Genomic DNA, 16,813 nt, shown 5'->3' on the forward strand with positions numbered 1-16,813 from the left:
TCAAAGGTACCTGTTAGTGGCCACTGAAGCTCATATCGTCCCTCGTATATGTGTGCCACAATGTACTAAACATAATAGGGCCAATGCTGTGCTTGGTGTACATGTCAAAGTCCAGGGTGCCTTCCGGAGGTGCAGATTGTCTTTCCTCCAGCCAAGCTTCAGCAGAACAACAGCCGCACCCCAAACACCATATTTTGCTCAAGCAAGGCATCTTAATATAAGACACATTCACTGTTCATACCAAACAAATAATACACTAAACAAAGAGAACCAAGAGGCAGCCAGCAGACTGCACCAAACCAAGACAGTCTGGAGACTGTCCCAAGACAAGAAGATAGGCTCATGCCCCAGGCCTTTTCAAGAATAAGCCAAATTCAATATGTTGCCTAGCAGAGTGTTTGCAGACGCTCTGTATCTCACCGGTCAGAAGGCCCACCAAGTTCAAATAAACCAAGGATGGTCCTCAGACCATAATCAAGATTATTCAAGATAACGCCATGTTTACCACAAGTCAAGACAAACTCACCTGGTGCACACAAGTCAAGCAAAGTGATTCTCCACTGCCGACTCTTCTCACCAAACAGTCAGATCCAAGAGTTTCACCTTTTCAGGACCCCATCCGGGATGACCGCTGGGCGAGGCACCACCCGATCGGACAGGCGGAGGAGCTACGAGAACTAGGCTCTATCATGTGGGGATCCACAATCCGCCCATCCGACCCAAGGCAGCCCTGTCCTCCACACCCGATGGCGGGTGAGATGGGTCAGCCCAATGGAGTTCCTGTTCGGGCGCCAACTGAAGGAAGTGACCCAAAATAGGCCACCCGGGTCACTCGCGACCACCTCTCGGCCTTCCAAGAAATGAAGAGTTGGGACAACAGTACAGAATACAAACTAACTTATTTATTAGTAAATGCACTGCAGAGGAGTCCAGTCTGACCAGCCTCATGGGATAGCTGCAGAGGGGGCTAACTCCAGACCAGTTGCTAACACATAATGGGGCAGATGTATCAAGTGTTTTGTATGTCGCAAAAGCCGCGAATCGCTATTTCTCAGCGTTTGCGACATGCAAAAATGAAATCGGCATGTATGAAAGAAATCGCTTTGCACAATAAGAATTCGCATGTTTGCGAATTCCTAATGTGCGAGAATTGAAAAATTGCAGAATAATTAGCGAATCCCGATTTTGCATTGGCGCATAATAGCGAAATTCGCATTGAGATGTAAGAAAATTTCGCAAATATCGATTTTGCCTAATTCGCACATTAAGGAATCGCTATTAACACCAGGTAGAAATAGGCAGCAAAAAAAAAAAATTCTATAAATGAGCTCCCAGAATGCTTTTTCACTGTTTCCAAAATGGCGGGACTGTACCTGATTGCCAGGAGGATGCGCATCCAAGCTCTTGGCCAGAGGAGACAACGGCAAGAAAGGATATTCCGATTACACATTACGCTGTTCCAGCAGACACAGGAGGAGATATATGAAAAATACAGGCTACATCCTCACACCATTCTTGACCTCATTACTGAATTGAAACCATTTTTGACACACCCAACTGCCAGAACACAATCAATACCAACACATGTGCAGGTATTGTGCTCACTGCACCTTTTGGCTTCTGGATCCTTTCAAACAGTAATAGCAGAGGTTGGTGGAGTCTCACAGAGTGCCCTATCACGTTTCTTCCATGTCTTCTTGGATGCAATGATCAGTAGACTTCAACATCATATATATTTTTCAAATACACATCAAGCCATACAGGAAGCCAAGTTGGATTTCTAACAAATTGCAAGATTTCCACATGTGATTGGATGCATAGATGGAACCCATATTGCCATCACCCCACCAGCAGCCATTGAATATGTATTCCGCAACAGAAAAAGCTACCACTCACTGAACATCCAGGTCATATGCAATGCTAAATACATAATCCAGGACATTGTTGCAAAGTTTCCAGGGAGTACACATGACTCTTACATCTTCAGACATAGTGCAATACATAGACGTCTCAGTGCTGGTCAGTTTGGAGATGGATACCTGCTGGGTAAGTAATACACATCCATCCACCCTTCCACCCAACAAAATATAATTGAACTTAGAGTCACTTTTTCCTCTCTAACTTGCAGGTGATAGTGCCTACGCAGTGCGTGATTTCATACTCACCCCATACTTGAATCCTGCAAATGCAAGTGAAAGACGCTACAACAGGGCACACCGGTCCACACGTGGGGTAATAGAACGTACATTTGGAATACTGAAAAGCCGTTTCAGACGCATACACAAAAGTGGAGGTGCATTGCAATACAATCCAGAAACATGTTGCAAAATAGTGACAGCATGTGCAATGCTGCACAACATGGCAATCCGCAAAGGAATAGAAATTGAAGTGAGTGACTCAGACACATCTGATGATGATGATGATAACCCTCCATCAAGAATGGCAGTGGCAGGAGTAGGAGCCATGGCTGGTCGTCAAAGAAGGGCAGAGATTACACGTAACTATTTTTAGGTGAGAAAAAAAACTAAACACCATTTTCACTTTCCTATTGTTCTTTTATTCAGAACATGCAAACAGTGCTATATGTAGGTTTAATTATTTCTAATCTTTGTGAATTTACATATCCATACTAGTACAATGAAAGAAAAATAGTATCAATGCATGACTGCTGCATAGGTACTTCAACATGGTAAGTCATTTTTTCCGTTGGCGGCTGGAAGCATGTTGCTCAAGTGGAGGCATGGCCTCTTGCTCTGCTCCAGTAGTGGAACGCCTTCCACTCCTGCGTTGCACCATGATGTTAGTTGGGGTGGGGTTGTTACTACTCCTACTGGAGTTGTCCTCGCTTTCTCCCGAGCACAGGAGAGCCCTTGCACCTGAGAGGGTTGTTTGCATGCTTTCCAATACTAATGTCATATTGTCCACCCTCTTTCCAACTGAACGTGTGCATTCACTTAATTCACGCTGCATGTTCACACTGCGACGTGTGAAGTTGCTGGTGACTGCATATAGCCTGTTGATGGCTTTGGTGTAGTTGTGCATTGTGTCCTGCGCAGCCTGTGCAGCCCTGTTCTGTGCCTCCTCTGTGTTGACAAGTGTCAGGCAAAGTTTATCTATGGCATCAGCCATGCGTTCCTGGTTTTTGTTGGATTTTACTAGCTGCCTATTGATAGATCTCAGTGCCTTATGTTGTAGGCGTTGCACCTCAAGCATGTTGTGCTCAAGGCCTGCAAACACTGTCACTACTTCACTTTGTCCTGTGTTACTTACAGATGGCTCCAGACGGAATGCTCGTGCCCTCCTTGGACTTTGGGATTGATGTTGTGCATCTTGGGAGGACACAGTGACTGTCTCATTGGGCACTGCTTCTACATCAGAAATTTCGTCCTCTCCCATTGGTTCTAGAGGTAGAACTCGTCGGCGCTTCCTTTGTATGGTCACAGGGGCATTAGTGACTTCATTTTCTATATCTGATATCACATGAAGAGGTGACAATTCAACATCATTGTCAGTCCTGTCCTCACTGGTATGTCCTGTGAATGTAGAGTGCAAAATATGAATTTGTGTTCATGACAAAATAAAACTTCTCATGGCAGAGTATTACTTGTACTGCACTGTTTCTGCATTACGAAGTCCCTATTGAAAAATTTATATAAGTGACTATGATTGAGAGTGTTACTATGTAAATGGGACTACCACTCCCATAATGCATTGCTCTGTTCTTGTTTCACAGTGTTAATGGACTAATGGTAATCTGACATGCAGTGCACACACACACACACACATTCTTTGTACACACACATGGGTGCACTTTCCAATCCTCTTACCTTGTGCTGTTGCTGTGGGTTCAGAGCTGTCAATGTTTGCCACTCCACTCACACTTTCAGTTGACAGTGTGGACTCTATCAGTTCCTCATGGGGTGTGGGTTTGTCCACAAGGGAAGTTCCACCACCTGTTAGGTTGGCATCTTTGATCCTCTCAGCAAGTCTTTTTTTGGATCTGAGTCTCATGTCATACCACCTTTTTTTAATTTCATCAATGGAGCAAGTGGTGACTCCTACAGAGTTGACTTTCTCCTGGATCTCCAGCCATATTTTTCTTTTCCTGGAGTCAGGTACCTTAAATGATTTTTTCCCAAACAGGTCCTTATGGTTACACACCATTTCTTCTATTAGCACGTCTTGCTCCTTTTCTGAAAACTTCTGCTTTCTTTTTCTCTTCTCAATTGGCTGCTCCTCCTGTGCCTTCTGTGACTCCATTGCTCAACAAACAGGTCTGCTCTGCCTCAGCACACTCTTCCAACTGCCACTGGGTGTGGCTCTGGGTAGCAGGTGCAAGCAATCACTGGGACTTCCTGCTTGTGATGTCATCAACTTGTTCCTGCATAGCATGATTCCCGTTTTAGCGAATTCTTAATTTGCGAAAATCGCAATTATGCGATTCGCACATTATTCGCATTAATTTCTGCGATTTTTAAGAAATCTCTATTTTCTCGCATTATTTTTGTTACATACCATTTTGCGATTCCGAAATTGCGATTCGCAACAAATCGCTATTACGGACTCGCAAAATGGTTTTTTGATACATCTGCCCCAATATGCTTTCCAACACCTCCCAAGTTCTGCCCCAGGTGGAAAATTGCAGCTTGTGCAGAAGCTGAACAAAGGAGGAACAGAAGGATGAGCTATCACCTGCAGAATGGGTACACATTATTAGACTCCCATGGTTGTCTTGTTCAGGCTCAACTCTCTCTTGTATGGGAGCAGAGCTATGATCAGGGTGCGAAATCAGAATAAGCTATTCATTAGTACATTAGGGTTTCAGCCTTGAATATCATAAGGAGAAGTAAATAAGCAGCAGCTTTCTGCTGAGGCAAGCAGGAAGGGTAACATAGGCTTGGTTTCAATCACAGTGCAATATGACGGCTAAAAACAGAAATGGCGGTGCAAATGCTAACTTAACTTGCACAATGATAGAAGAGTCCGGCCACACGCATATGCAATAGCGGCCATTACAAAAATAGCTACATGGATGCTAACATAATACAGTGTAAAGCATGAGCAATGGAGCAACAACATATTTTATTCTAACAACATGTAATCCAACCTTGCAGTCTAGGCTGGACTGCTCCTTTACTAGCAGGACCAAAGCTGATTTGCTTATGACTGGTTCCTATGTGAGGTGGCATGTGGAACAGCGATATATCGGGATGAGGTTCGAGTAATTACCAGTGGCTGAGATTTATTGAAGCATTTGATCTTTCGCTTTTCATTTTTTAGGTCAAGCCTGTCAATGAGCTTGCGCATTGAGCTTGCGAGAAATATTGGGGCTTAACCAGAGCTTAACCATCGGGCGATTTTATGCTGTGCCCGTGAAAAACAAGCGCAATGTGCAAGCGCATTGACCTAAAAAGCGCCTGCACATCAAAGCCACCAGCCTCCCTCCCACAGGCATCCCCCAGCATGCGCTGTGCCTCAGGCATTTCTCCTCCACTAATTACATCCCGCTTTGATCGTCTCTTGTAGCCTCTTTCCCCCTCCCTCCGCCCCATTCCAACCTTGTCAGATTGCCCTCACATCCGAACGCCTTTCACTACAGGCATGTAAATCTTGCTCTTATCTGGTCACAGCTGTAGAGCATTCAAATAACTTTCTATTTCCTCTTCCCTTACCAAGGACATGCTCTCACAGTTTCACGTAAAATTAGCGGATTACGTTTAAATATTTGTTTGTTTCCTCAACTTGCTCTTTTTAAACATTTCGTTTAGGTAATGAACTCTCGCGTTTTAACAATTAGGAGAATGCCTGTGCCTTTCTCTTGTCACGAAAATTGTATACGGCTAAATGTGGCCTCTCTAAAAGTTCTTAGCTGTTCACTTACACCGCTGAAGATTGGTATGTGCCACAGGCTGCCAGCAGGCTTACTGCAGCCACACGCACTGGTACAAATGTCATCGCAGCACTTTGCAAACTCCTCCATGTGCATTACTGGCCCAACTATGGAAGTCACCTCATCTGCCTGCCGTCGTCTTCCATCCTCACCGGCGCTTTTTTTTTCTTGTCACTTTTGTAAAGTGCAGTGAGTTATCGATTATTAATTATTTTTGTGGATTGTGCTTAAGTGGCAGCTTCATTATCTATAACTTTGGCCAATGTTTAAAATATATGGTGCTTCACTCACTTTGTCTCCTGTAGCCTCTTTCTCCCTCCTACCTGCCCCATCCCAACCCAGCCAGATGGCACTCGCATCCGAACGCACTGCTTTAACTGCCAGGAAATCGATCTTATAGCAATAAACAAGACCTCGGTCTTCCTTACCTCGTGGCCTCTGGTCCAGCCTGACCCCAGCTCGTCCAAAAAATCTACTTTGCTGACTAGGCTGACAAGTTCTGCACCAGTCCTATAGCAATTGACAATAATTTGTTAAAAGATATATATATTTTATGTGCATGGGCCTAATGCGGTACAGCAAAAAACGGCATTAAACAACCACAAGAATGATGTTTACCAATATGATGGTTCTAGGGGGATGGCATGTTACAATGCTTTTGTGGGGGAGGGGTTGTGACGGCATTGTGAATTATTCTACTGCAGCCTTCCCAAGAAACATGCAGGAGGTATGATGCACTACAGTTGATGCATTTTCATTATTACCTCCTTGTCAGTCTCCCCACATACACAACCCCCCCACACACACACAAACCCCCCACGCACACACACAACCCCACACACACAAACACAACCCCACACACACAAAAAACCCCCACACACACAACCCCACACTCACACAACGCCACACACACACAACCCCACACACACACAACCCCACACACACACAACCCCCCACACACACACAATCCCACCCACACCCACACAACCCCACACACACACAACCCCCCGCACACACACACCCACACACACACACACAACCCCCCACACACAGAACCACACACCAGGATAGCAACACATAGCATAGCAAAACAAAACATAGCATAGCATAGCAAAACATAGTATAGCATAACAAAACATAGCTAGGCATAACAAAACATAGCATAACAAAACAAAGCATAGCATAGCATAACAAAACATAGCATAGCATCACAAAACATAGCATAGCATAACAGAGCACAGCATAACAAAACAAAACATAGCATAACATAATACATAGCATAGCATAACAAAACACAACACAACATAGCATAGCATAACAAAACTTAGAATAGCATAACAAAACACAACAAAACATAGCATAACAAAACATAGCATAGCATAACAACATAAAGCAAAGCATAGCATACCACAACAAACCATAGCATAGAATAACAAAACATAGCATAGCATAACCAAACACAACGAAACATAGCATAACAAGACATAGCACAACAAAACAAAACACAGCATAGCATAATAAAGCATAACAAAGCAAAACATAGCACAACCTAATGCATAGCATAGCATAGCATAACAAAACATAGCATAACAAAACAGAACTTAGCATAGCATAACAAAACATAGCATAGCAAAACAAAACATAGCATAACAAAATATAGCATAGCATAGCATAGCAAAACACAACAAAACATAGCATAGCATAACAAAACACAAAAAACACAGCATAGCATAACAAAACATAGCATAGCATAACACAACACAACAAAACATAGCATAGCATAACAAAACAAAACATAGCATACCATAACAAAACATAGCATAATAAAACAACAAAACATAGCATAACAAAATATAGCATAGCATAGCAAAACACAACAAAACATAGCATAGCATAACAAAACACAGCATAGCATCGCATTACAAAACATAGCATAACAAAACACAACAAAGCATTGCATAATAAAACACAACAAAACAGAACAGCATAACAAAGCATAGCGCAGCATAACAAAACATAGCATAGCATAACGAAACGCAACAAAGCTTAGCATAGCATAGCATAGCATAGCCTAACAAAACATAGCATAGCATAACAAAACATAGCATAGCATAACAAAACACACCAAAACATAGCATAACATAACAAAACAAAGCATAGCATAACAAAACAGAATAAAACATAGCATTACAAAACATAGCAAAACACAACAAAACATAGCATAGCATAACAAAATACAAAAAACATATCATAGCATAGCATAACAAAACATAGCACAGCAAAGCATAGTATAACAAAACAAAACATATACCATAGCATAGTAATAGTATAACAAAACAAAACATAGCATAGCATAACTAAACATAGCATAACAAAGCATAGCATAACAAAACAAAGCATGGCATAATAAAACACAACAAAACACAGCAAAGCATAACAAAACATAGCCTATCATAACAAAACATAGCATAACAAAGCATAGCATAGCATAACAACACATAGCATAGCATAGCAAAACACAAAACATTGCATAGCATAACAAAACACAACAAAACATAGCATAGCATAACAAAACAAAGCATAGGATAGCAAAACAAAACATAGCATAGCAAAACAAAGCATAGGAGAGCAAAACAAAACATAGGAAAGCAAAACAAAACATAGCATAACAAAACAAAGCATAGCATAACAAAACACAACACATAGTATGGCAAAATATAGCAAAACACAACAAAACATAGCATAGCATAACAAAACATAGCATAGCATAACAAAACAAAACATAGCATAGCAAAGCATAGCATAACAAAACAATTCTAATTAAGCTAAGCATTTCCACTGGTACCAATATGTAGGCAGGTTTACTGTGCTCTTGCTTAGAGGAGATGTTTCTTGCTGTGGCTCCTGGTCACATCTTTCACTTTCTTGTATGATTCCAACTGATACATCCTATTTGTTTGCAACTGGTTTGCTCTGTCATCTCCTACATCCTGGCAGGTAAGTAGTTTTCTATTTAGTAGCAAACTTCTTTCAATAAGCACATGGCACTTTGATGTAATTAGAATAGTGGGAGGTAAACAGAAGGGTTGAAATTCTAAATCTAATTTCTGTTATGTTTATTTTCGCATTAGTTCCCATTGAGGCCTGCGTGGCCTAGTCTGAAAATGGCAGTTTAAGTGAAATGAGATGAACAACTTTGTAACCTTGTGATTATGTGATTATTCCTTGTTTATTTTATTTTTTATTCTTACTTGATGTGGTCATTGCTCTTATGTCCTTCCTTTCATCATTTTTGTAAAGCGCTCTGATATCCTTCGGGATCTTGTTCGCGCTATATAAAACTTTATAAATAAATAAATAAATAAATAAATATCATAGCATAGCAAAACATAGCATAGCATACCAAACACAACAAAACATAGCATAGCATAACAAAACACAACAAAACATAGCATAACAAAACATAGCATAGCAAAGCATAGCATAACAAAACACAACATATAGCATAGCAAAACATAGCATAGCATACCAAACACAACAAAACATAGCATAGCATAACATAACATAGCATAGGAAAGCATAGCATAACAAAACATAGCACAACAAAACATAGCATAGCAAAACAAAGCATAGCATAATAAAACACAACAAAACAGCATAGCATAACAAAACATAGCATAGCATAACAAAGCATAGCATAGAAAAACACAGCAAAACATAGCATAGCATAACAAAACATAGCATAGCATAACAAAGCATAGCATAGCAAAACATAGCATAGCATAACAAAACATAGCATAGCATAACAAAACATAGCATAGCATACAGCATCACTCAGCCCCACCACAGCATCACTCAGGGGCACCACAACATCACTATGCGCCACCACAGCATCACTGAACGCCACAGCATCACTCGTTCGCCACCACAACATCACTCAGCGCCACCACAGCATCAATCTGTGCAACCATTCAACAACAACTGGTTCAAATATGTTCTCTTAATGTTTCAAGCTTTATTACAAATGTCACAAAAAGATGTTAATATTTCACTTCTGTTCTTAGATTTTCGTCACAATAAAATACACTGAACATAATCTTCACAAGTTATTTACAAAAGTTTAAGCTATTGCCATTATAAATTACAATAACTTTTATTTAAGTATTCATTATTAAAAAAAACAAAAGCCATTGTTATTTGAAATATCAATACATGTAATTCACGTAAATACAACACATATTGCATTACAAATGCTATAGTTGTCACATTTGCTAAAGTTATAACTATTGGCATTGTAAATGACAAAGCTATTTCGCTATTTTCAAAACCAACACATAAATAAAAAAAGTGTCATTTACAATACCAATAGCTTAAACTTTTCCAGTGCGAGACCTATTGCATTGCAAATGCTTGTTCTGTTTTTCTCAGTGTAACACCCTAAGTGTGACAGGCATGCACCAAACATTGGTCCCATTCTCAATGTGCATTAGAATTAAAGCTATACCTCACTGATGAGTACTAACTACGCCTACTCCAATGTGGGGTAGATTGTGTTCCCATTCAGAAGAGACATAGCCTGACATTTTGGGCTGAACTGTTTTGTTTAGAGCATGACCAACACTGATTTGCATAAGGCTGGTTCCTACCTAAGGTGGGAAAAACATGATAGGCTTGTTTGAAGCTCAGAGTAATCACCATTGACTGAGATTAATTCTAGAAATCCAAGCATCACTTTTTTTTTCTTTGTGCAAACCCCTATATGTGACAGACAGCCCATGCATGTGTCCTATGCTCACTGTACAACAGAACTAAAGCTAAAATTCACTAACAAAGCAATACCTATCATAACTACCGATCCTCTAAGCATTTTCAACCTCCACATTAACACTCTCGCTGCCTTCAGTCTAACTACTCCATTATCTCCTACCACTATTCAAGATGTGCCATGCTCCCCAGCATGAGGGACCATATTATGGATAGTGCCCCGCAGGCTCAACTGGCACTTTGGTATTACAGAAAGGGCTTCAGACCCTTGTGCAGCCCTTTCTGCAATACACTAACAAAGCCTAAATAGGCAAAAAATGGTCTGGGGTTACCGGGGTTCCCATTTAAGCGGGACCTGCCACCCTGACCTGGCAGTTCGGCTGGGCTATTTCTTTTTGAGTCACACCAAGGCTGATTTGCATATGGCTGGTTATTGTCTGAGATAGTAATGTGGGCTGGGATGTGGCCCTGAGTAATTGCCTGCGTCTGAGAACAACTCAAGCATTCCATTCATCACTTTTTTGTTTTCCTTAGTTCAACACCCTAAATGATAGTGTTTGTGGGTCATCTGCTCTCTGTGCCGCATGACTCAGGCACTCACCTAACTAAGCCGAAAACAGTCTAGGGTGGCTAGCGTTCCTATTCAGAGGGAGCTGGCATGGCAGTTGGATTCTTCTTTTTAGATCAGGATCATGGCTGATTTGCAAATGTCTGGTTCCTGTCTGAGATGGCATGGTGACCAAAAAAAACAATAAGTGGGATTGCGGTCCATAGTACTTAACAGCGGTTGAGATTAGTTTTAAAAATCCACCAATCACATTTATGTTTTTTTCAGGGGAAAAACTTGTTACTGAACGAAACACACATTAGCTATGATGATTGAATTGCTGTATTCTTACCTAGGACTGTTGATACATAAACAAGAAAAAAAGAAGAAATATGTTTGAACAGCTCCCACTGAGTCATATTTGTGTGATGACCATGTGCCAATGTTATATACAGAAATATGTTCTTGATTTAAAAACTTTGAAGTCCGCTAATTGATCATCTTCAGTGAGCTCATCCGCTCAGGGCAATACCTATCATAAGTACCACTTCTCCCACTATTTTCAACCTCCACATCAACCCTCTCGCTGCCATCAGCACTTATTACTCCATCTAACACCAGAATGTGTTCCCTCATTTGAATGGGGGCATGGCCCGTTCAGATTTAGGGAATCCCTTTACCACTGTGCCCGCTCCGTATGATAGACGCAGGCGCAAAGGCAGAGAATCTGTCAGGAGGCGCGCTACCTAAAAGGTGGTGCACTCTCTGTGCGGCCCCTGATAGCAGCCCTCTGGCGAGGGCAAAGGGGGTACTTGGACCCCACAGGCATTCCCTTTCAGGCGGGTGCAGTAACTCACTGCACCCCCCTGCAAGGGAATCTTCTACCTGTCTTAGAAGTGCAAGGGGGTTGCCGCCTGCACAGTGAAGCACGGAGCGGCTGCTTCAAAGTTGCTCCGTATTTCACTTGAATGCACTACCCCAAGAATTGCACTGCTGCGCGACTGTCCTGGGGCAGTGCATTAAATGTAATAGGGTGCACTTTCCAGCTGCGGTTTCTCTTCATGGGCAGAAGAGCGTTGCCCTACTAGTGACAGCTGCGTAAATTAAGTCCTTCTATCTATGCCCAAAGACTAGTGTCGTCCCTGGCTCTTCCGTGGGGGCAGGGTGTTTAAAGGAAGTGGACGGCCAATCAGGCAGAGAATGCCAACCACATCAGCTGACGTCCAGTGGGCATGTCGGGTTGGACAGGTCTCAGACTGTCTCCAATCCAACATGCGCACTTCACGCCTAGAGCCCAGAACTTTGTTTGGGAGCCGGGGAACACAAAACAGCCCGTAAGGCCCTTTAGAGCATTGTGTTCACCTGCTCCGGCCAATCTCTGGTTTGCTGTCATGCGGTTTTAAGTATAAAGCTTCATAGGAGCAAATCCTGGACTGGTTTGGGAAGCCTGCCCTAGCGAGATCACGCTTTCCAGGAAGCGCAGGGGCCGTATGATTAAGGGCATAACCATTCACTCTGAGGCTTTATTTCAAATACATAGTGATTGGTAATACCATCACGTGACCTAGGAGAGGGAGGAAGTGGGAGCCCAGCAGTCAGCCCTGCAGTCTATGCTGAGCAGGAGGAGGAGGGGTGTCAAGACCGAAGATTTGACTCCTGTCCCCTGACAAATCTGCCCAGGCCTGCAAAGGCATCAATGCCGCTGAATATGTGTGTGTTCCCTCCATCGGGCCACCATGCACCCCGTACACGTGTATCACTCCTTTTTAGGTCGAGCATTCAAGACCTCTTGTATATACTTTAGTATATACTTATATGTACTTTGTGAGCTCTGGAGATCAGCCCTAGGACTTGTCTGCTTCTACTTAGAGACTTTTTTCTGTTCAACTGCCTCTATTTAACTGTCTTGATGGAAAACGACCAGCAGAGGTCAGTAAAATACCAGAATGACTTTAGCCATATCACAAAAGCTTTATTCAATAGTTTTGTCATAAAAGCACATATTACAATAACATCAGACAATTTATAAATTAGCTAAAAATGTTAAAATACAATGAAACCACTCTTTAACCATCGAATAAGTAACACACATATATTTAAAAACACAAAATGTAAAATGGGACCAATAAATTCATTCATCATCCCATAAAATCTCCTAAGATATTGCACAATTTGTAGACCTAAAGTGACAAATAGCGCAGGTGGATAACGAGAGCCTTGTGCTAACATATACCCCTGTTATAACAAAAAAACAACAAAAAAAGGAAAACACAAGGAAAAAAAATATTCACTCATCAGAGCCTAGGTGCATTGTGCTCAACCTGATTCGCCAAGCCCACCCCAGAAACTTTGCAACAGCTAGGGAAATTGGGGGTGCAGGGTCAGAACACAATATTCTCAAAGCTATTGCATACTTTCGGATTCCGATCACTCTACAAATAGGTTTTAACCAGATTTTACGTGGCTCAGTGATCAGCGGGCAAAAGAAGAATAAGTGCTCCACAGTTTCCAGTTGGTCAGTACACATGTGGCATTTATCAGTGCTTGCACCCCCCCATTTACAAGTGAATGCACGAATTGGCAATGTCCCTACTCTAAGTTGAAAGTACAATTTCCGATCCTTTACTTTCTCAATCATATCCCAATATCCTTCGAAAATTGGGCGGTACTTGAGCTCGAGAAAGCGACCTGTAAGATGGGTTGAGAGGCCTCTAGCAGATTCTGCTGTGAACACCATTTCCCAATAGAGTTCCTTCAGTTTGCCCTTCGAGAGGAATGTCGCATTAGATGGGTTGGTCCAGAGTTGGAATAAACCAAGATTCCTCAGAAGGGATCTGATTTCGTTTAACCATATTATCTTGTGGGACGAATCAGCTCTTATAACGTCCATGAGACCACCGGAATAGTGAGTAAGTTCCTCTGTACACCAAAGTCTCCGCCAGTAAAGTAGGGGGCAGAGTTTTGCAAGGTGTTCCACAGGCTTCTTACCAAGATCAAGTAGTAGCGGTCTAAGGGGAGTACTTTGGACTTTGGGGGAGGCTTGTTATTTTACGTATAAATGCATTCTCTAGTATGGTCAAACCCTTTAAATTCTCGAACCCCCACAACTCTGCTCCGTAGAGACAAGAGCTTAGAACTTTCATTCCATAGATTTTCAGAACTGGACTGATGGGTTTGGTGAGAGAGGTTTTGAACTTGTTTAAAAGAATTCCAGCTTGCTGTTTATGCGACAAAACTGCCCGGTCTAATTGGCAGTTCCATCGCATATCACTCTGTAACGTGACCCCCAGGTATGTAAAGGAAGTAACTTGTTCCAGGGGCATATTATCCATAAGTACATTTCCCTTGAACGACTTATGCACGTTAAAGGACATGAACTTCGTTTTTGCGGTGTTCACCTCCAAATCACGTAGTTTACAGAATTCTTCAAAGAGCCGGAGGGCTCTTTGCAAGCCACTTGGGGTCTTGGAGATTATTAAAGTATCATCCGCAAACATGAGAATTGGGATGAGTATTCTTGCCAACCTCGGGGCATCCGTGGGAGACAGAGCGAGGAAGTCGGCCAGCCCGTTGACAAAGAGCGAGAACACGGTAGGCGCCAAAACGCACCCCTGTCTCACACCCCTGCCAACAGGGAAGTCTTCTGTCACTTCGCCCGCGCCCCCCACCGGACCCGAGCACAGTTCCCCTCATGTAAGCGAATGATTAGGGATAATAGCTCTGGAGCAATCCCATTTCCCTCAGGACCTGCCATAATTTCCCTCGCTTTAGTATTCTCTAGATTCCAGGCCATAGAAATTGTTTTCCCTGAGCACCCGTAGACAATAATATATTTTTTAAATCTTGTATTTTCAGTGATATGACGCCAGAAGGCCCCGACTTTATATTAAATACAGAGCTTTGGACTATACCATTTCCCACTGAAAGGCACTATTTCTCTCCATGTGTTCCCATACTTGGCGTGTCATGCAGTTTGATGCTTACTTTCCCACCATGTTAAAGAGCAGATGATGTTTCAGCGCCCAGGCTAATGCGCTGCATAGCTAAATACATATAGGGTCCCAAAAGGCGAAACGGATTGCATTGCAAATGCTTGTTTAGCTTCATATGTAGTGCAATATATATTATTGATTATTATTACTATAGTCATCCATACAAGACCAGGCATCAGTCCGTAATTCACCTGGGACCCACTGAAGCCGGGCCATGGAATGAGGAGAGGGGTAGGCGAAGGCTGGGGCACCCGAAGGCGCACATTTAAACACAAGGCAAGCAAGATGTTGCAAGAACCATGCCATCGTGAGAAGTGTATTGACTGCAAACCGTAGGGGAGCACTAAGTGAATCCCACGGGAAGGGGTTGACACGCCTTACCACTTTCAAATGTCACCATCCGCCACTGTCACATTCCCTGTTTAAAGTGCGCCGCATTGGTGCAAACAGAGAAAGTGCGCCCTATCCATAATAACGGCCCCCTCCTCAGCACACCTTCTATTTTCAGCACGTCACGCTGTTATCAGCACGTGCCTCGTCTTTCCTCGCGCTCCTTCCCACTCCTCTCTTCCTAGAAAACCTCTTTTCTGAAGCCTCGACGGTTCAAATCAACATTCCTCAAACTACCATGTTGTTATCAGGAGGCAGGCAAGGTGCTTTTAGGATTTACCAAGTTTGCACCTCTTTAGTTTTGTTCCACTAGACAAGTAGCAACTGGTGAAGGAAAGCTGTGTATAATTGAGTACAATTATAGTGGAGACAATCAGGAGAACAACGGGCGCTTTTAGAGAGCCGTAATAAATTCATTTTTTGCATAAACGATACAGAAATGCTTGCTTATGTTCTCTGAAAACGATGCCATATACTTCTCCCATTCGTTTCCTTTACTACTCCGATTACTTTCTTCTATCTCATTTATCGTACAAACTATCCCTCACTTTTTCCTTGCACTCCCAGCTCAATAAACACTTCTAGATCGCAAAAACCCACGCTCAACCTTTGTACCACTACATCACAATACAAAGCTGACATTTCAAAAACGAGCCAGAGGAAACACTGAACAAAATAAAATCAACAATAAAGAAGTCCAATTAGAACACGCCAATAAATTGTACCAACAAACACCTGTTTTAAAAAGAGCACTCTGTTATAGACACAACGTCAGGAAAGCAGCTAGGTTTATATAAACGGAAAGAGGTAGAATATATATATATATATTTATATATTTATTTGGGGGGGGGGGGGGAATCTAATAGTAGCTCGGCAATTCCTCCAATTTTTCCATCTTGACTATATTATTTTTGTTTCCAAAGTTCTAAAACTGCAATATTTCAAAGGTACTCAATATAAATATATAAATATAAAATTACCTACTGGCGGTCGCCAGTAGGTAGTTATAGTTAGGATAATTTTCAATGTTAAATCTCAACATTCTATTTTGAATAACTTTGGCGCCGGTTGACGAATCTGCCTGAAATTTTCAGGAAAATGGTCTCATGGCGGTCCGGTCCTTCCCTGAAAGTTTGGGGGGGATTCGTCAAGCGGGGGCCGAGATAAAAGGGGGGTCCCAAAACGCGTTTTCCCCATGTTAATTTCCATAGGGCGGTCGATTTCACTTTT

This window comes from Lissotriton vulgaris, chromosome 9 (genome assembly GCF_964263255.1).
Source record: "Lissotriton vulgaris chromosome 9, aLisVul1.2, whole genome shotgun sequence".
NCBI lineage: Eukaryota > Metazoa > Chordata > Amphibia > Caudata > Salamandridae > Lissotriton > Lissotriton vulgaris.